Source organism: Chiloscyllium plagiosum, unplaced genomic scaffold (genome assembly GCF_037043375.1).
Source record: "Chiloscyllium plagiosum isolate Xiang-an unplaced genomic scaffold, Cpla_swu_hap1 HiC_scaffold_39, whole genome shotgun sequence".
In the NCBI taxonomy this organism is placed as follows: domain Eukaryota; kingdom Metazoa; phylum Chordata; class Chondrichthyes; order Orectolobiformes; family Hemiscylliidae; genus Chiloscyllium; species Chiloscyllium plagiosum.
In genome coordinates, this window is record NW_028270177.1 from 6,108,758 (window position 1) to 6,133,794 (window position 25,037).

The window sequence follows — 25,037 nt, forward strand, 5'->3', positions numbered from 1 at the left end:
GGCAGAAAGCAGATAGTGGGGATAATAGGGTCCTTCTCAGGATGACAGCCGATGACTAATGGTATTCCACAAGGGTTAATGTTGGGACCACAACTTTTCACTTTATACATTAATGATCTAGATGAAGGAACTGAGGGCATTCTGGTTAAAATTGCAGATGATACAAAGATAGATGGAGGGACAGGTAGCATTGAGTAGGCAGGGAGGCTGCAGAAGGATTTGGATAGATTAGGAGAGTGGGCAAAATAGTGGCTGATGGAGTACAATGTGGGAAAGTGTGAGGTCATGATCTTTGGTAGGAAGAATAGAGGCATGGGGAGAAAATTCAGAAGTCTGAAGTGCAAAGAGACTTGGGAGTTCTAGTCCAGGATTCTCTCAAGGTAAACTTGCAGTTTGAGTCAGTAGTTAGGAAGGCAAATACAATGTTGGCATTTACTCTGAGAGGACTTGATCATAAAAGCAGGGATGTACTTCTGAGGCTCTGGTCAGACCACATTTGGAGTATTGTGCACTGTTTTGAGCCCCAGATCACAGAAAGGATGTGGAGTGGATCCAGAGGAGATTCACGAGAATGAAAGGCTTAACTTACGAGGAACGTTTGAGGACTCTGGGACTATACTCAATGGAATTTAGAAGGATGAGGGGGGATCTGATTGAAACTTACAGAATAACGAACAGCCTGAACAGAGTGGAAGATGTTTCCATGAGCAGGACAGACTAGGACTCTAGGGCACAACCTTCGAGTAATGGAAATATTCATTATAATGGAGATAAGGAGAAACGCCTTCAGCCAGAGAGTGGTGAATCTATAGAATTCGCAGCCACAGAAGGCTGTGGAGGCCAGGTCATTGAGTATATTTAAGACAATGAGAGATAGTTTCTTGATAGTCAGGGGATCAAAGGTTACGGGGAGAAAGCAGGAGAATGGGGTTGAGAAACTTATCAGCCATGATTCAATGGCAGAGCAGACTCAATGGGTTGAATGGCCTAATTTTTGCCCTTAGGATTTATGATCTTCTGGTCTTATTGCTCATCCCTAATTGCCCCTGGAGAAGTGGGAGTGAATTGCTGCAGTTCACCTACCATGCCTTTAAGGAGGGAGATCCAGGTTTTTGACCCAGTAATACCGATGGAACGGTGATATATTTCCAAGTCGGGATAGTGGGTGGCTCAGAGTGAAGGTGGTGGTTCCACGTATCTGCTGCTCTTGTCCTATTAGATGGATGTGGTCATGTGTTAGGAAGGTGCTGCCTCAGGATCTTTGGTGAATTTCTTCAGTGCACCTTGTAGATAGTACAACATGCTGCTACTGAGCATCAGTGGTGGAGGGAATGAATTCTTGTGGATGTGATACCAATCAAGTGGGCTGCTTTGTCCTGGATGGTGTCAAGCTTCTTGAATGTTGTTGAGGATGTATCCATCCAGACAAGTGGGGAGTATTCCATCACACTCCTAACTTGTGCCTTGTAGATGGTGGGCAGGTTTTGGGGAGCCGAGAGATACAGTATTTGTTGGAGTATTCCCAGCCTCTGAGCTGCTACACTGTTTATGTAGCAATTCCAGTTCAGTTTTTGGTCAATGGTAATCCCAAGGATATTGATTATGGGGGACTCAGTGATGGTAACAATACTGAATGTCAAGCAGTGATGATTAGACTGTCCCTTATTGAAGATGGACATAGCCTGGTGTTTGTGTGATGTGAATCTTACTTGCTAGTTGTCAGCCCATGCCTGGATACTGCCCAGATCTTGTTAAATTTGAACACATATCTGAGGAGTCATGAATGACGCTGAACATGGTGCAATCATTGCTGAACATCCCTACTTCTGGCCTTATAATAGAGGCAAGGTCATTGATGAAGCTGCTGAAGATGGTTAAGCCTAGGACATTATCCTGAGGAACTCCTGTAGAGATGTCCTGGAGCTGACTTACATCCACCGACCACAACAATCTTCTTATGTGACAGGTATGACTCCAATCAATGCAGAGTTTGCCCTCTACTACCCAATGATTCCCATTTTGCTAGGGCTCCTTGATGCCACATTCATTCGAATGGAGTCTTGATGTCAAGAGCAGTCAGTCTCCCCTCCCCCTCTGGAATAAACTCTGTTGTCCATGTTTGAACCAAGGCTGTAATGTGGACAGGAGCTGAATGGCCCTTACTGAACCCAAACTGAGCATCACTGAGCAGGTTATTGCTGAGCAGGTGCTACCTGATAGCACTGTTAAGAAGGGCTTATGCCCGAAACGTCGATTCTCCTGTTCCCTGGATGCTGCCTGACCTGCTGCGCTTTTCCAGCAACACATTTTCAGCTCAGATTGTTCATAGCCAATCACACTAAACGTTACAAAAAAATTCGACTTGAGAGCATTGCATTGAGTCTCGGGGTTGTATTTGAAGAGGCCTTGAATCTTCAGAGTTAGAGATTGTTCTTAAAAGCTGCATTGTTAAAATTTGTAGATGAATTACTTCTGCAGAGTAATGAAGTTAGGTCAATGACTGATCTTTGTGTGTTCCTCCACTTATCAAAACAAGAATAACAGAGACAATAGCTCTCCGTTCCAAATTACAACAGTGGCCTTATTCTCAAAGGCTCCACTGGGGAAGAGGGACCGATGGAAGATAGCTAAACCATGCACATGAGAAGGTACCAGCTTTGACTCCCAGTTAGTACTCGGTTGGTGAGACATAACTACAGATTCACTAGTGACTCTGCAAAGTTCTCTCAGTGTCCCTCAGCTGAGGATGGGTAAGATATGATTGTCCTTCCTAAATACCATCCAATGATATCCATTCAAAAGCACTATGTGTAGATGTTCACATAAGGGAGGTTTTGGAATGGGCCAGAGATGTCCCTTCCATGCCCAAACCATCTGGTCAATGCTCTGGCAGTCAGTGTTAATGTTATCCCTTTGATTGAGGTTGGGAAACAATGATTGGCTTGGTCTCCTGACGGAGCCAATACCTACAGGACAAGATTCAAGGTTGAAGTTAGCAGCTGAAATAAATATGTAACCAAAACAGAAATTGCGAGAGAAAACTCAGCAGGTGTGGCAACGTCTGTGCAAAGAAAACAGTTAACGTTTTGAGTCCAGTGACCCTTCTTTAGAACATGGTACTAAATGTTCACTCTGTTTCTCTTTCCACAGATGCCTCCAGAGCTGCTAAGATTCTTCTTTTGTTTCTGATCTTCAGCATCTGCAGTTCTTTGTTTTAGGGATATAGGAACAGGAGTAGGCCATTCAGCCCCTTTAACCTGAGGCATCATTCAGTGACTGGTTTGAGACTGAACTCCATCTACCTGTCTTTCGACTATCTCTCTTAACATCTTTGCTTAACAAAAGGTATCTGTTTCAGATTTAATATTAACAACTGATCAGCATCCACTGCTGTTCGTGGAAGAGAGTTCCAAACATCTCCTACCCTTTGTGTGTCGAAATGCCTCCTAATCTCTCCTGAACAGCCTGGCCCTAATTCCCAGACTATATCTAGAATCCCCAACCAGTGGAAATAATTTATCTTTATCTATCCTGTCCTTTCCTATTAATAAAATGAAGACTTTGATCAGATCATCCCAAACCTTCTAACGTTTAGGCCTAATTTGTATAATCTCTCTTTAACTTAACCCCTGAAGTCCAGCAATCATACATTGTACTCCCTCCAAGGTTGATATAGCCTCACCAAGGTGTATGCCCAGATCTGCTCACCATGCTCCAAGTATAGACTAACCAGTGTTTTTTTATAACTGCTTTCTAGAAACACATCCGTGATGCTTATACTACCACATAGGCAGAAGGTCCATCATGTTTGTGGAGTATATTTCAGGGCGTTAGACCACAACAGAACTGTTATTGATCTGACAGCGATCAATTGTTACTTTTCTTGATGCTGCAGCCTGAATTCTAATATTATGTTGCCAAGATAGATGATGACATAGAATGTTGTCATTCAGCCAGTGATTGTGGTTAAAACACACTCCATCAATTATAATGGAATTTAATCTGTTATAATGTAATTTCCAACAATTGGAGTTTAATGATTGTCTCCCTCTGTGCGTTACAACAATTGTCTCTGTCGTTTCTTGTCCTACTGTTATTTCAGGGAACTCGGATTACAACAATTATCTCTGTCGTTCATTGTCCTACTGTTATTTCAGGGAACTCGGAATTATGTGTGGATCTCACTGGGTCAGCATTGATGTCAAATGCTGTTATATATTTCCCAATCCCAGCACTCAGAGATTGCTTAGAATGTGGAAATCATTCTCACATGAAGTGGCTTGGTGAACCAACACAGATCAATGGGAAACTATCTTTATAGATGAGAGGGAAATTATAATGGGATATGGTGGTAGTGTAGGATGAAAGCAGAAGACTACAATAATAAGCAACTGCCATACACCAGTCGGACAGAATTGTCTATTTCAGAGTTCAGTTAGTCAGCACTGAATGCTCACCATGAGTTGCTCTGAGAAAGTTGAGGTGTCTGTTTTTAGCAGAATGTATGGTGATGATTCTCCCACTGTGCTGTCATAATCATAGAATCCCTTCAGTGTGACAACAGGCTCTTTGGCCCAACATGTCCACACTGACCCTTTGAAGATGATCCCATCCAAACCCATTCCCTTACCCTATAAGTTTACATTTACACTTGACTAATGCGCATCCCTGAACACTATGGGCAATTCACCCGATCTGCATATCTTTGGAATGTGGGAGGGAACTGGAGCTCCCGGAGGAAACCCACGCAGACACGGGGAGAATGTGCAAACCCCACACAGACAGTCAGCCAAGGCTGGAATCGAACCTAGGTCCCTGGCGCTGTGAGGCCCCAGTGCTAACCACTGAGTCACCGTGCGTCATGGAGGGTGGTGGATTTTCAGGGCATTTTGATCCTGTCACAGTGAAGGAGCAGTGATACATTTCCAAGTCAAGATGGTGTCTCAGGGGAGGCGATGGTCTAGTGATATTATCACTGGATTGTTAATCCAGAGCCCCAGGTAATTTACCTGGTGTCTAGGGTTTGAATCCTGCCATTGTTGATGGTGGAATTTGAATTCAGTAGCATTTGGAATTAAGAATCTAATGATGACCATGGAGCCATCGTCAATTATTGGAAAAGCCCATGTGGGTCACTAATGTCCTTTAGGGAAAGAAACTGCCATCCTTACCTGGTCTGGCCTACATGTGACTCCAGACCCACAGCAATGTGGTTGACTCTTAACTGCCCTGTGGGCAACTTGTGAGGTAGGCAATAAATATTGGCCTGACCAGCGACACCCTCATCCCCTGATGAAGTAAAAAGAGTTTGCAGCTGGAGGAGCTTGCTGGCATTTATTGCTCTTGTCCTCCTGACGATGGAGTCACAGCGATGGAGGTGCTGCCCAAGAAGACTAGTTGTGATGCATCAAGACATTTTGTAGACAGGACCAAACAGAACTTGGAGAAAGGAGGTTAAACAAAATGCTGGGAATACTCAACTGAACAGGCAAGATCTGTGGAGAGAGAAACAGAATTAACATTTCTGCTCAATGATCTCGTCGGTTCCAGTGAAAGAGTGGGAGAATCTAGGACCAGGAGGTACAATCTCAGAGTAAGGAGTTGCCTGTTTAAGACAAAGATGAGATGAATTTTTTTTTAAATCTCAGTGGGTGATGTACCTGTGAAATTATTTACCACAGAGGGCAATCAAGGCTGAGTCGTTCATTATATTCAAGGTTTAGAGAGACAGATTTTTAATCAGTAAAGAAGTCAAGGGTTATAGGGTACAGGCAGGAACATGGATCAGAAATTGGCTAGCTGAAAGAAGACAGAGGGTGGTGGTTCATAGCAAATGTTCATCCTGGAGCTCAGTTACCAGTGGTGTGCCACAAGGATCTGTTTTGGGGCCACTGCTGTTTGTCATTTTTATAAATGACCTGGATGTGGGCATAGAAGGATGGGTTAGTAAATTTGCGGATGACTCTAAGGTAGGCAGACTTGTGGAAAGTGCAGAAGGATGTTGTCGGTTACAGAGGGACACAGATAAAATGCAGAACTGGGCTGAGAAGTGGCAAATGCAGTTTAATGCAGAAAAGTGTGAGGTAGTTCACTTCAGAAGAAGTAACAGGAATACAGAGTACTGGGCTAATGGTGAAATTCTTGGCAGTGTAGATGAACAGAGAGATGTCCATGCCCAGGTGCATAAATCCCTGAAAGTTGCCACCTATGTTGATAGGGTTGTTAAGAAGGCATACGGTGTGTTGGTATTTATTGATAGGGGGGTTGAGTTTTGGAGCCACAAGGTCATGCTTCAGCTGTACAAGACACTGGTAAGGCCACACCTGGAGTATTGCGTACAGTTCTGGTCACCACATTATAAGAAGGATGTGGGAGCATTGGAAAGGGTTCAGAGGAGATTTACTAGGATGTTGCCTGGTATGGAGGGAAGGTCTTATGAGGAAAGGCTGAGGGAGAGAAGAAGGTTGAGAGGTGACTTAATCAAGATGTATAAGATGATCAAAGGTTTACTACAGAAATTGCATCTCTAGTTAAGAAGAAGAAGGAGGATTATGTGTTGATGAGGCAAGATGGTTCAGATGAGGTGATGGAGAGTTACAGATCAGCTAGGAAGGATTTAAAGAGAGAGTTATGAAGAGCAAAGAGAGGACATGAACAGTCTTTAGCAAATAGAATAAAGGAGAACCCTAAAGCTTTCTATAGGTACGTGAGGAATAAAAGGATGACCAGGGTAGGAATAGGGCCAGTCAAAGACAGAAGTGGGAAGTTGAGTGTGGACCCTGTAGAGATCAGAGAGGTGCTAAATGAACATTTCTCATTGGTGTTCACTCAGGAAAAGGAAAATATTGTAGAGGAAAAGAATGAGGTACGAGATATTAGACTGGAAAGGATCGAGGTTAGTTACGAACAGGTGTTATCAATTCTAGAAGGAGTGAAAGTAGACAAGTCCCCTGGGCCGGATGGGATTTATCCGAGGATTCTCTGGGAAGCTGGGAGGAGATAGCAGAGACTTTGGCTTTTATATTTGAGTCGTCATTGTCTACAGGTTTAGTACCTGAGGACTGGAGGATTGCAAATGTTGTGCCCTTGTTCAAGAAGGGCAGCAGAGATGACCCAGGTAATTATAGACCAGTGAGCCTTACTTCTGTTGTAGGAAAGGTTTAGAAAAGGATTATAAGAGATAAGATTTATAATCATCTAGCAAGCAACAATTTGATTTCAGATAGTCAACATGGTTTCGTCAAGGGCAGGTCGTGTCTCACAAACCTCATTGAGTTTTTTGAGAAGGTGACCAAGCATGTAGATGAGGTAGGGCAATTGATGTGGTATACTTGGACTTCAGTAAAGCCTTTGATAAGGTTCCACATGGTAGGCTGTTGGAGAAAATGCAGAGGTATGGAATTGAGGGTGATTTAGCAGTTTGGATTAGAAACTGGCTTTCTGTAAGAAGGCAACAAGTGATGGTTGATGGAAAATATTCAGTCTGGAGTCCAGTTACTAGTGGTGTTCCACAAGGATCCGTTTTGGGACCACTGCTGTTTGTCATTTTTATAAATATCTTAGACACAGGCATAGGTGGATGGATTAGTAAATTTGCAGACAACACTAAAGTCGGTGGAGTAGTGGACAAGTTTGGAAGAATGTTACAGGTTGCAGGGGGACTTGGATAAACTGCAGAATTGGGCTGAGAGGTGGCAAATGAAGTTCAATGCAGCTAAATGTGAGGTGATGCACTTTGGGAAGAATAACAGGATGACAGAGTACTTGGTCAATGGAAAGATTCTTGGTAGTGTGGATGTGCAGAGGGATCTTGGAGTCCATGTGCATAGATCCTTGAAAGTTGCCAGCCAGGTTGATAGTGCTGTTAAGAAGGCATACGGTAAGTTAGGTTTCATTGGCAGAGGGACTGAGTTCTGGAACCGCAATATCATGCTGCAACTGCACAAAATACTGGTGTGGCCACACTTGGAATATTGTGTACAGTTCTGGTCGCCCCATTACAGGGAGCATTGGAAAAGGAGATTTACCAGGATGTTGCCTGGTCTGAAGGGAAGGTTTTATGAGGAAAGGCTGAGAGACTTGGGTCTGTTCTCATTGGAAAGAAGAAGGCTAAGAGGGGATTTGATAGAGACATACAAGATGATCAGAGGATTAGATAGGGTAGACAATGAACAACTTTTTCCTAAGATGATGATATCAGCTTGTATGAAAAGGCATAACTACAAATTGAGGGGTGATAGATTTAAGACAGATGTCAGAGGCAAGTTCTTTACGCAGAGAGTGGTAAGGGCGTGGAATGCCCTACCTGCTAATGTAGTCAACTCAGCCACATTAGGGAGATTTAAACAATCCTTAGATGAGCACATGGATGATGATGATGGGATAGTGTAGGGGGACGAGCTGAGAATAGTTCACAGGTCGGTGCAACATCGAGGGCCGAAGGGCCTGTTCTGCGCTGTATTGTTCTATGTTCTATGTTTTATGTTTAGATAGGGTAAATAGTGAGAGCCTTTTTCCTTGAATGGTGAAGGCTAACATGAGGGGCCATAGCTTTAAATTTAGGGGTGACAGGTTTAGGACAGATAGCAGGGGTGGTTTCTTTACTCAGAGAGTAGTAGGGGCATGGAATGGCCTGCCTGCAACAGTTGTAAAGTTGTAAACTCGCCAACGTTAAGGGCATTTAAACGGGCATCGGACATACATAATGGACAATAGTGGAACAGTGTCGGATAGATGGGCATCAGACTAATTTCACCAGCTGGCGCAACATTGAGGCCAAAGGGCCTGTACTGCGCTGTAATGTTCTTAAAAAAGTGGAGTTGAGGATTATCAGATTAGCCTTGGAGCCAGATCAGTGAAAGGAGACCAGTCTCAACGGGCCAAATGGCCTCCACCTACTTCTACATCTTATGGCTCAATCTGAAATGTTAACTCCCTTTCTCACTCAGACCCTGCTGAGCGTTTCCAGCACTTTTTGTTTTTATTTCTGATTTTCGATATCTGCTGTTATAAATAACATATAGGTTGTACCTTTCACAAAGTGTGCTCCAAGTTTGTCTTTTCTTTAAGGTTCTGTCAAAGTTATTGAGGGTTTCCTGGAAATGTGTGAGTGCAGTGCAGTGAAAGTTTGAGGTGCCAAGTTGTGGTGCCATAGTAGTAGTTGAACAATCAGCCCATACTTGAAGAAGCCTCTTGGCAGGTCTGTTTGAGGGGAGGCCTACAGGAATCATATTGCGTCTACTGCTAATCCTTCACGTATCTCAGATATCCCGGAATGGCATTAGATGTTCTGCTTGCATTGCTTAAACCCACTCAGCTGTAACAGTTCATTAAGAAACTGTGATAGAATTACCTCCTTTAAGTCATCACTAGCAGCAGTTTGAGCGACAGTAAATGGAATCAGTTCTGCATAATTGCAATCTTAATGGCTTCACATTGTTCAGATCAACATACAGGAACATTTATAAACTAAATTGTTTCAAGTCTTAAAATTAGTGAGTCTTTTATAAAACAAATATAGCTGGATACTTTACATTGATGGGTAAATAAAAAATCAGAGAATGATTACAGTACAGAGGCAGGCTATTCCACCCATCACGTCCATGATGGCTCTCTGCAAGAAGTAGATGTGACTCTGGAGTGAAGCTGAAACCCATAACATGCAGACACAGAGGGAAGAGAGAGTATAACCAAACTGATGAATGTGGATGCTGGAAATCTGAAACAAATACAGAAAATGCTGGGGAAATGCAGAGAAGCAGGGTTAAGTTCGACTGTTCGTTTTTTTATTCAGGGGATGAGGGTGTCACTGGCTAGGGCAGCATTTATTGCCCATTCCTAATTGTCCAGAGGGCAGTTTAGAGTCAACCACATTGCTGTGGGTCTGGAGTCACATGTGGGCCAGACCAGGTGAGGGTGGCAGTTTCCTTCCCTAAAGGACATTCGTGAACCAGATGGGTTTTTCCCAACAATCGGCAATGGTTTCCTGGTCATCATTAAACTCTTATTCCCAGATTACTGAATTCAAATTCCACCATCTACCTTGGTACGATTCGAAGCCAGGTCCCCAGATCAGGCGACTGACTGTGTGGAGTTTGCACGTTCTCCCCGTGTCTGCGTGGGTTTCCTCTGGGTGCTCCGGTTTCCTCCCACAGTCCAAAGATGTGCAGGTCAGGTGAATTGGCCATACTAAATTGCCCGTAGTGTTAGGTAAGGGGTAAATGTAGGGGTATGGGTCGGTTGCGCTTCGGCGGGTCGGTGTGGACTTGTTGGGCCGAAGGGCCTGTTTCCACACTGTAATGTAATGTAATCTAATCTAATCTAATGTAATCTGTAATGTAATCTAATCATTACCTGGGTCTCTGGACTAATGGCCTAGCGAATAAACCATGAGGCCATTGCCTCCTCGGCCATCAGAGTTCTGACGAAGAGTCACACTGGACTCGAAACATTAACTTCGTTTCTCTCTCCACAGACGCTGCCGGACCCGCTGAGTTCCTCCAGCACTTTCTGTGTTTGTTCCATAACTGAACAGAGCAGAACTGACGGAGTACCATGTGGTGGGATCAGACTGACATTAAATCCAGTAACATGGACCTTATTCCCCACTGGTGATGCAATGATTGGGTTATAAGCAAGACGCTTTGATCAATAAAGTGATTTTACTTCTATGAGTGTGTGACTGATTTACTCACTATCTGTAAGTGCTGCCTCATTTTCTACACCAGACATTCTTCTAATGAGCAATTAATTTTAGGCATTGTCTCATGTCCATAGAAGATAGCAAATTGTGTCTGCATTCTTAATTTGTGGGGGACTGCTAGACAGGTTAATGAATAATGGTTAAAGGGCTCCATTTGAAATATTCATGAACTTAAAATACTTCCTAATTACCTGTAGCTGGACAACTATTAAAATTATAATTAAAGATTGGTTCCATATAGTTACATCATAAATCAGGTTGGACACAATTGAGTAATTCTCTCACCAATCAAGCCTAAAATTTACATTGCTATAAATGACTGGCATTAATTTTACACACAACATTTATATTACGTAACCATCTTGCCCTGACTGCGAGTCCTGCTTTCTGGGTGAGGTTTCCCTGTCGTTTCACTCGTACGTTCTGCCTCTCGGAACATACAAGCCCCTCCTCACCCTCCTGACCCCATCTACAAATAGATAAAGGGGGCATAGAAAAATCAGGCTAAAATGTTGACTCTCCTGCTCCTCAGTTGCTGTTTGACCTGCTGTGATCTTCCAGCGTCACATCTATCCATTTCCCACTGATATACTTTGGTGGATAGCTCCTGCCCCAAACCTAACACTGAAATAAGACAATAAGGCATAGGGGCAGAAATTAGGCCATTCAGCCCATCGAGTCTGCTCCACCATTCAATCATGGCTGATACGTTTCTCAGTATAGAGTAGAAAGTGAGGATTGCAGATACTGGAGATCAAAGTTGAGAGTGTGGTGCTGGAAAAGTACAGCAGGTCAGGCAGCATCCGAGGACCAGGAGAGTTGATGTTTTGGGCATAAGCCCTTCATCAGGAATCGTTTCTCAACCCTATTCTCTCACTTTCTCCCAGTAACCCTTGAATCCCCTTTACAATCAAGAACATATCTATCTCCGGCTTAAATATAGTCAATGACAATGCACAATGGCTCCAACAAACTTGGAACATTCCCCAATCATCAGATTTATCCACTGATTCCCCACCAGATTCCTTACGTTTGGAGCATGAATTGCAAATCAAAAAACTGAACATGTTACAAGGATGTGTCAATTATTTAGTTTTAATTCTCTTTAGGTTTTTTCACGCATTCCCTCTGTCCATGTCCATGTCCCTCAGGGAATCTCACCAAATCACCCTGCGCCAGGCAGGGGAGATTTAGTAGTTCCTCCCCTTCCAAGGTCAGAGAGAGATGGGTGTCACCTTCCTACTCAGAGCTTCAGCTGCGTGAAAAGTGGAAATGCTCTTGAAAGCCCCATTAGGGCTTTTTCTACGGAAGGAAACAGGAAAGATGTTGTGAAACTTGAAAGGGTTGAGAAGAGATTTACAATTATATTGTGGGGAGTGAAGGGTTTGAGCTATAGGGAGAGGCCAAATAGGTCTCAGGTTTTATCCTGAAGTGTTGGAGGCTGAGGGGTGATCGACATAAGTTTATAACACTATGAGGGACATGGAAAGGGTGAATAGCCAAGGTTATTTTTCCCCAGGGTTGAGGAGTCCAAAACTAGAGAGCATTGGTTTAAGGTGAGAGGGAAAACAGTTAAAAGGAACCTAAAGGACAACTTTTTAACTTAGACGGTTGTGAGTATATGGAATGAGCTGCCAGAGGAAGTGGTGGAGGCTGGTTACAATGACAACATTTAAAAAGCATCTAGATGGGTATATGAATAGGAAGGGTTTAGATGGATTTGGGCCAAATACTGGCAAATGGGAAATAGATTAATTTAGGATGTCTGGTTGGCATGGATGAGTTGGACCGAAGGGTCTAACCCTGTGCTGTATGACTCTATGACGCTATAACCAATCTGAACGTCAAATTTTACTGAGTTTTATTAGATGGAAACTGGCCATCCAGCTCATCAGACCCACACTGTTGTTTATGGTCCATGTGTGTTCACTCTCAATTCTCAATCAGCTTAGCCTTCTGCCCCTTTCTCCCCCATATCCTTATCTAACCTCATCTTCAATGCCTTGAAGATGGTGGAGTGCTCCAGGTTCTTCACCATTCTCCCATGAGCATCTAGTGACAGTCTTATTTGGATAGTTTCTTGATCTCTCAGTAGAAACCTCTACTCTATGTTTATCCTATCAGATCACTCCAGAGGCTTGAAGGCCTTAGCATGTTAATTCTCAGTCTTTGCTTTTCTATATAAAAGAACACAAACCTGACAAACCTTCCTGATTGTTGATATGGAAAGGGAGTGGGAAGGAGTGACATAGTGGCTCAGTGGTTAGCAGTGCTGCCTCACAGCGCCAGGGACCCAGGTTCGATTCCACCTTTGGGCGACTGTCTGTGTGATGTTTGTATGTTGTCCACGTGGCTTTCCACTGGGTGTTCCAGTTTCCTCCCACAGTCCAAACATGTGCAGGTTAGGGTGGATTGGCCATGCTGAATTCCCCATAGTGTCAGGAAATTTGCAGGCTAGGTGGGTTAGCCATGGGAAATTGTGAGATTCTAGGGTTGGGTCTGGGTGGAACACTCTTTGGATGATTGGTGCAGACTTGATGAGTCAAATGACCTCTTCCACACTGTAGGGATTCTGTGTTGCAGAAACAAATCAATCAAAATCTTACTTAGTGCTTGATGGGCCAAATGGTCTTTACCCTTTCAGTTCTGGGATCCACCCATGTCCATCTTTTTTGAATGTTCTCCCACTTTCCTCTGTCCTCTTTGTAAAATATAGACCAGAACTATGAACATGTAGAGGGAGCAGCACCTTAGCAACTCTTTGACAGCAGACACAGCTCTCTCTGGATCTCATACACATTGTTAGGCAATCTGACCAAAAAGGAAATTGAAAGACTTCATTTACATAGTGGAGGAGAAAAAGTGAGGACTGCAGATGCTGGAGATCAGAGCTGAAAATGTGTTGCTGGAAAAGCGCAGCAGGTCAGGCAGCATCCAAGGAGCAGGAACATTCCTGAAGAAGGGCTCATGCCTGAAACATCGATTCTCCTGCTCCTTGGATGCTGCCTGACCTGCTGCGCTTTTCCAGCAACACATCTTCAGCCCTTCATTTACATAGCACCTTACAGGCCAAAGTTCTGTTGCAAAATAGGAGACATGGCAGCCAATTTCTACACATCAAGATCCCACAGATAGTAACGCAATAATGACCAGATGGTCTCTGGTGATATTGGCTGAAGGATAAATGTTGGCCAGCACACCAGGGACAACTCTTCTGCTCGATTTCTAAATCGTGTCACAAGATCCTTCACATCATCCAGAGATGACAGACAGGATCAATGTTTAACATCAAAAGACAACAATGCAGATGGGATATTGCTGCAGTGAAAGGGTGTAGAAAGGGTTAACATCTGGAAGAGTGTGAGCAACTCCGCCCACTAATGATGTCAGTGGTCATGGGGAGAGGAGACATTGCAAGGATTTGACATGAGTCAATTCTGAGGTTGTACACTCTTTGTGAGAATGCAGTAATTTTTATTCTTCCATGAGATGTGGGCATCACTAGCAAGGTCAACATCTATTACCCATCCCCAACTGCTCTCTGAATGGAGTGATTTACCAGGCCATTCCAGAGGGCAGTTCTGAGTTAGTCACATTACTGTGGGGCTGGAGTCACATGGAGGCCAGACCAGGTAAGAATAGCAGATATAATTTCTTAAGGGTACAGTAGTGAATCAGATGGGTTTTATATTAGTTGACAACATTAGCCAATATCAGGGAGGCAATGTCCTAGTGGTGTTATCGCTGGACTACAAATTCAAAAACTGAAAATGTGTTGCTGGAAAAGCGCAGCAGGTCAGGCAGCATCCAGGGAACAGGAGAATCGACGTTTCGGGCATAAGCCCTTCTTCAGGAAAAATTCCTGAAGAAGGGCTTATGCCCGAAACGTTGATTCTCCTGTTCCCTGGATGCTGCCTGACCTGCTGCGCTTTTCCAGCAACACATTTTCAGCTCTGATCTCCAGCATCTGCAGTCCTCACTTTCTCCTACAAATTCAAAAACCCAGGGAATGTTCCCAGTGTCCTGGGTTCAAATCCTGCTATGACAGATGGTGGAATTTGAATTCGGTAAAGTATCTGGTCCAATGATGACCATGGAACCATTGTTGATTGCTGTGTTCAATAATGTCCTTTAGGGAAGGAAACTGCCATCCTTCACTGGTCTGGCCTTAGTGTGACTCCAGACCCACAGCCAATGTGGTTGACTGTTAAACTGCTCTCTGGGCAATTAGGGTTGGGCAATAAATGCTGGCCTGGACAGTGACCCCCTCATCCTGTGAGGGAATAAATAAACAACAATGCTGACAATTTGCCATTAGATTAGCTTTTTAATTTCAGACTTCGTAAAATAAAATATTCACAATCTACAAAGGTTGGGTTCAAACCCATGTCCGGAGAACATTACCCTGGGGCTCTGCATTACCAGTGCACTGATGGCCTCTCCAATAGCAGAGTCTGTAATATTGACGAGCTGGGCTCTAAGGGGAGGTGTAACATCCAACTCCAAGTCCCCAACAACTGTTGCTCCCTCTGTAAAAGTTCCAGTTTCACATTTTGAGCCCTGATTTCTGGAGTGAAGATTGAACCAACTACTTCTGGCCCAGAGACAAGACTGAGACCCACTGATCCATATCTTTAACACTGCTGGCATGGTAGCCTGGCCAAACCAGCCTACATTGGCCACTGAGGCCACACCAACCCTCCGAACAGCATCCCACCCAGCCTATCCTATCCCTGTAACCCCACATTTTCGATTGACCATCCACCTCACCTGCACATCTTTGGATTGCAGGAGGAAGCCAGAACATCCAGCGGGAATCCACACAGACAGTCACCCAGGGGGTGGAATTGAATCTAGGTCCCCAGCACGGTAAGGCATCAGTGCTAACCACTGAGCCACCACGTCAGCCCATTGCATTGGAGAGTGAGGTCAATGTCAGAGAGACAAGGGCAAAGTAAGAAAGTAGCAGTCAGGTTGTGATGGCACCAAAAACTCCAATCTGAGAGTAGCCAGGGAGAAAACAGCTGGGATCTCCTCTGAGGGACAAGCATCACTATCAGCTCAGAACTGCCAGCTTCCTGCAAGTATTGAAAAGCTGCTCATTTCAGTCACTTATATTGACAAGTGTTCATCCGTGTTTTGGAAAGGGTTGACAGCTATTGATCCTTTATACACAGAGAGAAATAGAGTCATAGAGATGTACAGCATGGAAACAGACACTTCGGTTCAACCCGTCCATGCCGACCAGATATCCCATCCAATCTAGTCCCATCTGCCAGCACCTGGCCCATATCCCTCTAAACCCTTCCAATCATATACTCATCCAAATGCTTCTTAAATGTTGCAATTGTACCAGCCTCCACCACTTCCTCTGGCAGCTCATTCCATGCACGTACTACCCTCTGCGTGAAAAGGTTGCCCCTTAGGTCTCTTTTATATCTTTCCCCTCTCACCCTAAACCTATGCCCTCTAGTTCTGGACTCCCCAACCCCAGGGAAAAGACTTTGCCTATTTACCCTATCCATACCCCTCATAATTTTGTAAACCTCTATAAGGTCACCCCTCAGCCTCCGATGCTCCAGAGAAAACAGCCCCAGCCTGTTCAGCCTCTCCCTATAGCTCAAATCCTCCAACCCTGGCAACATCCTTGTAAATCTTTTCTGAACCCTTTCAAGTTTCACAACATCTTTCCGATAGGAAGGAGACCAGAATTGCACACAATATTCCAACAGTGGCCTAACCAATGATCTGTACAGCCGCAACATGACCTCCCAACACCTGTACTCAATACTCTGACCAGTAAAGGAAAGCATACTAAACACCTTCTTCACTATCCTATCTACCTGCGACTCCACTTTCAAGGAGCTATGAATCTGCACTCCAAGGTCTCTTTGTTCAGCAACACTCCCCAGGACCTTACCATTAAGTGTATAAGTCCTGCAGTTCCAGATAAAATCTCCACAGGAACAGCTGCATCCCGATAACAGGTTTGGCAGCCTTCTGGGAGTGTCCAGAGCTTTCCAGGACTCGGAAATTAATCTCCAGGACACCGCAGTGGAGTGAGGCATGGTTTGGGGGAGGGGAGGGGGGGGGGGGGTGGAGTGGGGTGGGGGTGATATCATAGTGGCAATAAAACTGCTTTTTGAGTAATTTTAGTTGTGAAAATATTTTAGTCCAGAGTTAACCCATCAGGTGACACTGACTTTGTTTGCTCTCTGATTGGTTGTAGCAAAACACCAAATCAGAAGAATGGTTTCCTTGGGCCATGTATTAATTGAAAGTGAGAAACCCGAGTAATGGACCACATCCAACCGGCTCTGGTAACTGTTGTGTTATGGTACAGATTCCAGAACCAATAGTCCTATGCCTTTTAGACCAGTGTCTGGAGTAGAGTGTTGCTGGAAAAGCACAGCAGCTCAGGCAGCATCCGAGGAGCAGGAAAATCGATGTTTCAGGCAAAAGCCCTTCATCAGATAAATTGGGTTGTATGTGAATAACTGAAGTTGTTACAGTTTCTGAACAGCATGAGATGGTAGGGTCAGCATGAAAATACTTATGCATAAAAAAAAAGGCTTTTGCCCAAAACGTCGATTTTCCTGCTCCTCGGATGCTGTCTGAACTGCTGTGCGTTTCCAGCACCACTCTAATCCAGAATCTGGTTTCCAGCATCTGCAGTCATTGTTTTTACCTTTTTAGACCAGTGTGCCATTCAGGAAGCACTTGATGTTTTTATAAAGGCATCCTTTCAGTCACACTCTCTGTGCCGTGGAATCAGTGGACTGTGATCAATCAGTCCCCTAAATATGTGTAACCTACAGGAGCATGAGTAAACGCTATGTACAATCTGTGACACTAAAGCAATGTAAATAGTGTAGTCAATAAACTTCAAGGCATCCATCTCAACAAGAACTTGTCTCCATGTGGTATGTGTCATGAGTAACATTTAGAAAACCACAAACAACTTCAGACCTGATGTCTGCAGTGATGTTGCAATGTTAGAAGGTACCTTTCTCAATAATCCGAGATTTACCTGTTTAATTAAAATGCATTGGGGTAAGTTGAACTGGTGCTGAGCTCTCTCTCTGTTCTACACAAGCACTCATTCATGCTTGTACTTTGCTCCCCAGTTTATTTTGTTGCTCTTTTAAAATCCATTTATTTCATATTGTTGAGCAAGAGAGAAAAAAACGCTTGCACTTCACCAGGTTCAACACATACATCAGATGTTTAACCTGTGTTTCAACCACTTCATTAAACTCCATCAGTCTATTTTTGTCATCCTTAATGTAGCTTTTTAAAAATTCATTTTGTAAATAGATGCTTTTCCTCTGACAGGAGAATGTTCAATTTCATGACTGAAGAACAAAGAGGTTCAGCGTTCCGGTATGTTATTAATTCTACTTCTTTTGGTGTTAAATCCCTTTCTTCAAACAAGTTATCTGAGACAGACATCAGTTTTAAAGCAGACGTGGGAAAGAATATCTGGACCTTTTTATCCCCCAAAGGCTGTGAATGCTGAGGAACACATGGAGATTTTGAGACTGAGATCGATAGAGTTTGTTGACTTAGGATATCAAGGGACATGGGCCCTAGACAGATAGTTGGAGCTAAGGCCTAGATCAGCCATGAACATGTTTGAGAAGCTGAATGGCTTCCTCCTGTTCCTAGTTTGCCTCGTCCTTGTGAATTTCAACCCACTCAATACTGATAGTGTGGGGGAACTGCCTCAAGAGATCAATGGCAGGGCTAAAGGCTATAATGACCGAGGGTAATGGGGGGATAATGACCGGGGGGGGGGGAGGGTGTAATGACCGAGATTGGGGGATTAGTGACCAAGGATAGGGTTATAGTGACTGAGAGTGGGGGAATTAGTGACCAAGGATAAGGTTATAGTGACTGAGAGTGCGGGATTACTGACTAAGGATAGGGTTATAGTGACTGAAAATGGGGAAGCAACCTCTAAAGAGTCAAGGTAACCAATGTAGGAGATTCCCCTGTTCTCCCAACCCTTGCCCTTACAGTGAAATTGGCCGGGTTTCTGCTGTGGTCTGGGTATCACCCAACATAGTAAAATTACTGACTGGGTGGGATTGGTCAGTAATGAGCTTTTAATTGGCTACTAAAGCGTCTCAATGGGTGAACAGTGGACTTAATCCTCCAGAGTGAATGTTGGGAAGATGTTTCCATTGGCAGGAGAGACTGGGACCCGAGGGCACAGCCTTCGAGTAAAGGGAAGACCCTTTAGAATGGAGATAAGGAGAAACTTCTTCAGCCAGAGAGTGAGGAACCTATGGAATCCATTGCCTCAGGAGGCTGTGGTGGCCAGGTCATTGAGTATACTTAAAACAGAGATGGATAGGTTCCTGATTGCCCAGAGGATCAAAGATTATAGGGAAAAAGTGGGAAAATGGGGTTGAGAAACCTATTAGCCATGATGGGCTGAATGGCCTAATTTCTGCTCCTGTGTCATATGGTCCGATATAGTCTTATCCCACTGATGTTTCTGACAGGTCAGGGATGGATCCTTCCTCCGCACTTAAACATAGGATCAGAATTAGGCCAATCAGCACTTCCAGTCTGCCCTGCCCTTTAATGAGATCATGGCTGAACTAGTCATCTCAACTCTACTTTCCTTACTTTTCTCTATGACCCTTGATTCCCTTCCTGATTAAAAACCTGTCTATCTCAGCCCTGAATATAGTTAATAACCCAGCCTTGACAGCACTCCGGGGGTAAAGGATTCCACAGATTCACTCCTTTCTGAGAGAAGACATTCATTCTCATTTCTGTCAGAAATGTGAGCCCCTTTACCCTGAGGTGATACCCTCTGGTCCTCTTCTACCCTCTTCTACAAAGGGAAAGTACCTTTCTGTATCTAGGAAACAGTGAGGTCTGCAGATGCTGGAGATCAGAGTGTGGATGCTGGAAAAGCACAGCAAGTCAGGCAGAATCAGAGGAGCAGGAGAATCGACGTTTCGAATTGGAGCCCTTCATCAGAATTCCTGATGAAGGGCTCCGGCCCCAAATATCCATTTTCCTGCTCTTTCGATGTTGCCTGACCTGCTGTGCTTTTCCAGCATCCACACTCTCACCTTTCTGTATCTACCCTGTCAACGTCCCTAAGAATCTTTTAAGTTTAAATAAAGTTGCCCATCATTTTTCTAAACTCTAACAAGTACAGACTTAACCTACTAAACCTCTCCATATTACACTGTGAAAGATAACTCTACTTAGACAGTGCTGAAGTTCACACTTTTTGTGAAAGCTTTATTTCAGTTAACTACACTCCGTAAAACTCAAACCCCATTGATTACTAGCTCCCAATATTCACAAAGCCATTTGAAATCCAGTTAATTCACAGTTATTATGTCCATGCTCCCTCATTCTATTAGGTGTCAGGAATTCTTTGAGACTATATTCGATGATCACATCTACATCTGGGTTCAGCCCAGTGAACCTTCCCTGGACTGCGCTCAATGCCTCCAGTACATCTTCCCTTAGATAAGGGGCCCCAAACTGTTCACAGTATTCCAGGTGTGGTCTAACCGGTGGCATGTACAATTTTTTAGCATTTCCCTATTTTCATATTTCAATCGAGGTCAACATTCCATTAGTGTTCCCTTTTACCCAGGGGAACTGCATACCTGCTCCTGAGGGTTCATGTACAGGGATTCCCAAGTCCCACGCTGTTGCGGCTTTCTGCTCTTCTGTTTTTCCTGCTAAAGTGCACAACTTCCCATTTTCCCACGTTACGCTCCATCCACCAAGTTCAGGTGGGCTGCAGGGAAATGTAAATATCCAGACACACTGGTGTATGTATCTGTGCCTGTGTGTGAGCGAGTGGGTGAGTGTGTACATGAGAGTGGGTGAGTGAGTCAGAGCAAAAGTGTGTGCGTGAGAGTGAGTGACTGTGTGTGTGAGTTTGCACTGGTGATGAGTGAGTCTGAGCAAAGGCGTGTGTGCATGTGAGTGTGTGTGCGCGAGTAAGTGAAAGTGAGTGACTGCATGCATAAGTGTGAATGTGTACCTGAGTGAGTGCATACATGAGCAAGTGAGAGTGAGCTTGAGTGTGTGCAAGTATTTGTGATTGTGAGTGAGTATGAGCTAATACGTAAGCAGTTTGGTGAGTGAATGTGAAGTGTACTTTAGTGAGGGGGTGTGAGTGTGAGGTGACATTAGTGAGTAGGTATGAGTGTGAGTGTGTATGTTAGTGAGTGTGTGTTAGTGTGTATGTGAGCGTGAGTGTGTATGCTAGTGAGTGGGTGTGAGTGTGTGTGTGAGCGTGAGTGTGTATGCTACTGAGTGGGTATGTTAGTGAGTGTCCATGTGAGTGTGTGGTGTGCATGAGTGAGTGTGTATATGAGTGCATATGTTAGTGAGTGGGTGTGAGTATGTATGTGAGTGAATGCATATGTGAGTGTCAGTGTGTATGTTATTGAGTGGGTATGAGTGTGTATGTGAGTATATGTGTGTGTATGTTAGTGAGTTCAGTGTGAATGTGTACATGAGTGTGTGTTTGTGAGTGTGCGTGTGAGTGTGTATGTTAGTGAGTGAGTGTGTACGTGACAGTGTGCATATGTTAGTGAGTGGGTTTGAGTGTGAGTTGAAGCTCCAAGCCAATGGCCATGGAGTGTTCACTGTCACCATCCAGTTGAAAATGTGTAATGGGCAGGAAATGGGTGTTGAGCGCAGCCAGAGGGAGCGGGGTTAGACAGTGACAGAGGGAAGGTGTCATGGTGGTAGTGAGAGTGGGAAAGGACGAGCCCCAGTGGGAGGTGGGTGCGGTAACGGGGATAGAGTGAGTGCGAGGGTGAGGTAGCACTGAGGAGAGTGTGGCACTGCAGACCGTTCCTCCAGACTGTGGAGATGACGCTGACCTGGGTGCTGACCTCAGACCAGTCTGCCAGGGCTGGGTGGCATGGTTACCTCTGCCAATCCTCCAGGAAGAGGGGTCGTCTCCTCTGCATCACCCCCTAGAGCAGGACGTCCAGGTCCCTGTTGGAGAATTATGGTGCCAGCCCCCCCCCTTCTCCGATATGTCTGTAATCATGGTGCCATCCCCCCCTTCTCCGATATGTCTGTAATCACGGTGCCACCCCCCCCCCCCTTCTCCGATATGTCTGTAATCCCTCCATCAATGAGCAGGGCAGCTTCGGAATGTCAGGGTTCATTCGGGTGAAGAACGGGTTTTTAAAGATGGAGTGGGCACAATGGATGCTGGCCTTTCAGTGGATAACTGAATCATTCTGGAAATGGCATGGGGCGAGACAAAAACACAGTAAGATTTAGCCCACAGTTTCAACTCTCTGTTATCCTTCAAACAGTCTCAAATTTGGAAATATGAATTTGCAAGATGAGTGGATTGACATGATGTTCTGCCTGTCATCAATCTTCAGCAATGCCTATTGTGTCATTTTTAGCAGCCCCAGAGAGCCTGAGAAACGGGTTGGGGGGGGTGGGGAGGTGTCTGCCGAACAGAACTGACCACACGTCAGCGAGTGCAGCAGATTTTCGTCACTAAATCTTACTGTTGAATCTGGGTGCTTCATTTTCCATTCTCCTCTCTTGTAAGAGGGAACAGGATGTTAAAGGACACAATCCAACATGAAGGCAAACGTAGAGTGAGACTGCGGCACCCAGTGGAGATACAGAGTGTAGCCTTAAGGGACAGGGCTTGATGCTTCACAGAGACCTGCTGAGCTCCCCATGAATCAGCACCACACCCAGGAGGCTAAGTGAAAGGTCATGTGCATTGGTTAACCTAATTCCAACAAGGATTAAAACGACAGGTTCAGGTTACACTGCCTAGAAATAAAGGTCACCACCTGCTTACGAAATACTGCACATTAATTAGCATTCCATTAGTCAGGCTGGATATAAATAGAGTGGGCTTTTGGCACTTGCACAAGTCACATTGAAAGTGTTGATATCGATGTAATTAGTGACTCTTTGCAATAAACCTATTCTTAGATTGGACTCTTGCTGCTCCCAATCATTGCACAGAAATTACGTATATCACAAGCTGGCCCCTGGCCAGGGCCTGGGCATTACTTCCCAGAAACTTGTTTGCATCTGTCAAAAGATGGCAATGTGTTCTGCCAGCAGTCTGGAGGGATTGCACGGGCTCGCAGTCTGAAACAGGAATTGAGATACTTCAAAGTCAAGCATCACCAAGGGACAGTTGTTGTTGTCTCAGCAAGCTTCTGCTTTCACCCTCTGTGTGACAACGTCAGTGACACATCTGAAGAAACAGAACGTTCAACACCATCACCTACGTTTAGTGATTGCCGTCACAGCCAACTACACTGCCAGTCTAATTCCGCACCGAGCAATCGGCAGGCTGCATTAATGTGGAGCCATGACTTGGAACAGGTTGGGAGGATGTCTATGTTGTATATTTGGATATCAATTGTCAATAATCACCTCTGTTGAAGCACACGTGTCATAGCTTTGAGTCACTTTGCATCAAAATGCACTGGAATAAAAATGACATTGATATAAAGCATCCTCAGTTGGTTAAAAACTCCATCTAGACTGGCACTGATAAAGATTTAACGTCTGGTCTGCACTGGGTTAACTCAGCTTAGATATAACAGTCTCAAGATATCTCCAGAGTGGCCTTCTCAGTTAGGGAGAAGAAAACTCATAGGATTTGCTCCTGATCCCTTTTGTTGATGGGTAAGGTGTGTGCAAACGTATGTGAGTATGTGTGAGCATGTGTGTGTAAGTGTGAGTGGGTGTGCATGTGAGCATGTGTGTGTAAGCATGAGTCAGTGTGTGAGCATGTGTAAGTATGTGTGACCATGTGTGTGAGCATGTGCATGAGCATGTGAGAGTGAGGGTGTAGGTATGTGCATGTATGTATACACGTGTGCATGTGTATATGTGTGTGCACATGAATGTATTTAAAGGTACATGTATTTGTGTGCACAAGCATGCGTGCAGTTTTGAATGTGCATCCATGTTTATGTGCATGCATGTGTTGGCACATGTGTTTGTATGTTTGTGTATATATATATGTTTATATGTGTATGTGTTTACGAGTGTACATCAGGTGAAGTACTAATGAACTTCAGTGAGCACTTTAACAGAGACATTTAAAGAATTTGTATGAGATGTGAATATTGTTTCTGTTAAAAATGATTGGCTCTCTTGACCAATTCAAAGGCTAATTAAGAGCCAGCCACATTGCTGTGAGTCTGGAGTTACAAATTGGGCTTTTGCCTGAAACGTCGATTTCGAAGCTCCTTGGATGCTGCCTGAACTGCTGTGCTCTTCCAGCACCACTAATCCAGAAACTGGTTTCCAGCATCTGCAGTCATTGTTTTTACCTCAGATCATGTAAGGACAGCAGATTGCCTTCATAAAAGGACAGTGGTGAACCAGATAGGTTTTTGTGACAATTAGACTGGCTCTGAATTAAATCCTTTTTTTTAACCATGGTGGTATTCAGACACATTTGTCCTGAGTGTTAAGCCAGGGTCCTGAGTTACCAGCTCAGTGATAATCACCACAACATGACCAGCCCACATTTCCCAGCAGAACCAGCTGCCCTGTTGGGATATCAGTGAGAGAGGAGGTGAGGAAAAGAAGAAGGAGCTAACAGAGCAAATCAGCACATGGAAAGATCACAACAGCCAGCAAAACATTTACTTATAAATCCTTTTCAATCTGTTGAAGGAAGAAAACATTTTTCCCCCGTTGAAGCTCCCAAAGAGTGGCCTGACAGCCCAACATTAAAAGTGCTAAAATATGATTGCTAACTCTGCTAAACCTTTTTATTGCAGTCTTTTCAGTGACAAGTGGAAAATGAAACAGGCGACCCATTAAAACCTGAACCCTTTCGCTTGTAATATATTTCTGCCGTCATGTTGAGAGGAGATCTTAATTATTAGGGCTGGGTGTCCAAACGCCTTCTAATACTGTAACAGAGACATTGACAGAGGCTTCTGCTCTTTCACTGAGTGACGTTAATTGACTTGCTGTTTAACATACCTAAGCCAATCAAACTGTTACTCATGTTTTAAGCCTGTTCTGATGCTGCAGCTAAATGGGCCTATTCTGACAGGCCTTTGTAATGAGTCCTGTTGCCTGGATACCTGTTCAGCATACAGGTGATATAGAGATGATGTACAAGCTCCTGATATGTCTCAGCTGTTACACTGGTAAATATCTTTTGTAAAGATAACCAGTGCTGCTGCTGTTTCTCATGAACGATGCCTCACATTTATTTGTTTTATCTGATAATTAGGCAAGCTAATTTATCACAGCATAATATTCCACCATCTTGGCTCCACTGCAGATCTGCCTCCATCCCTATATCGGTCTTTACATT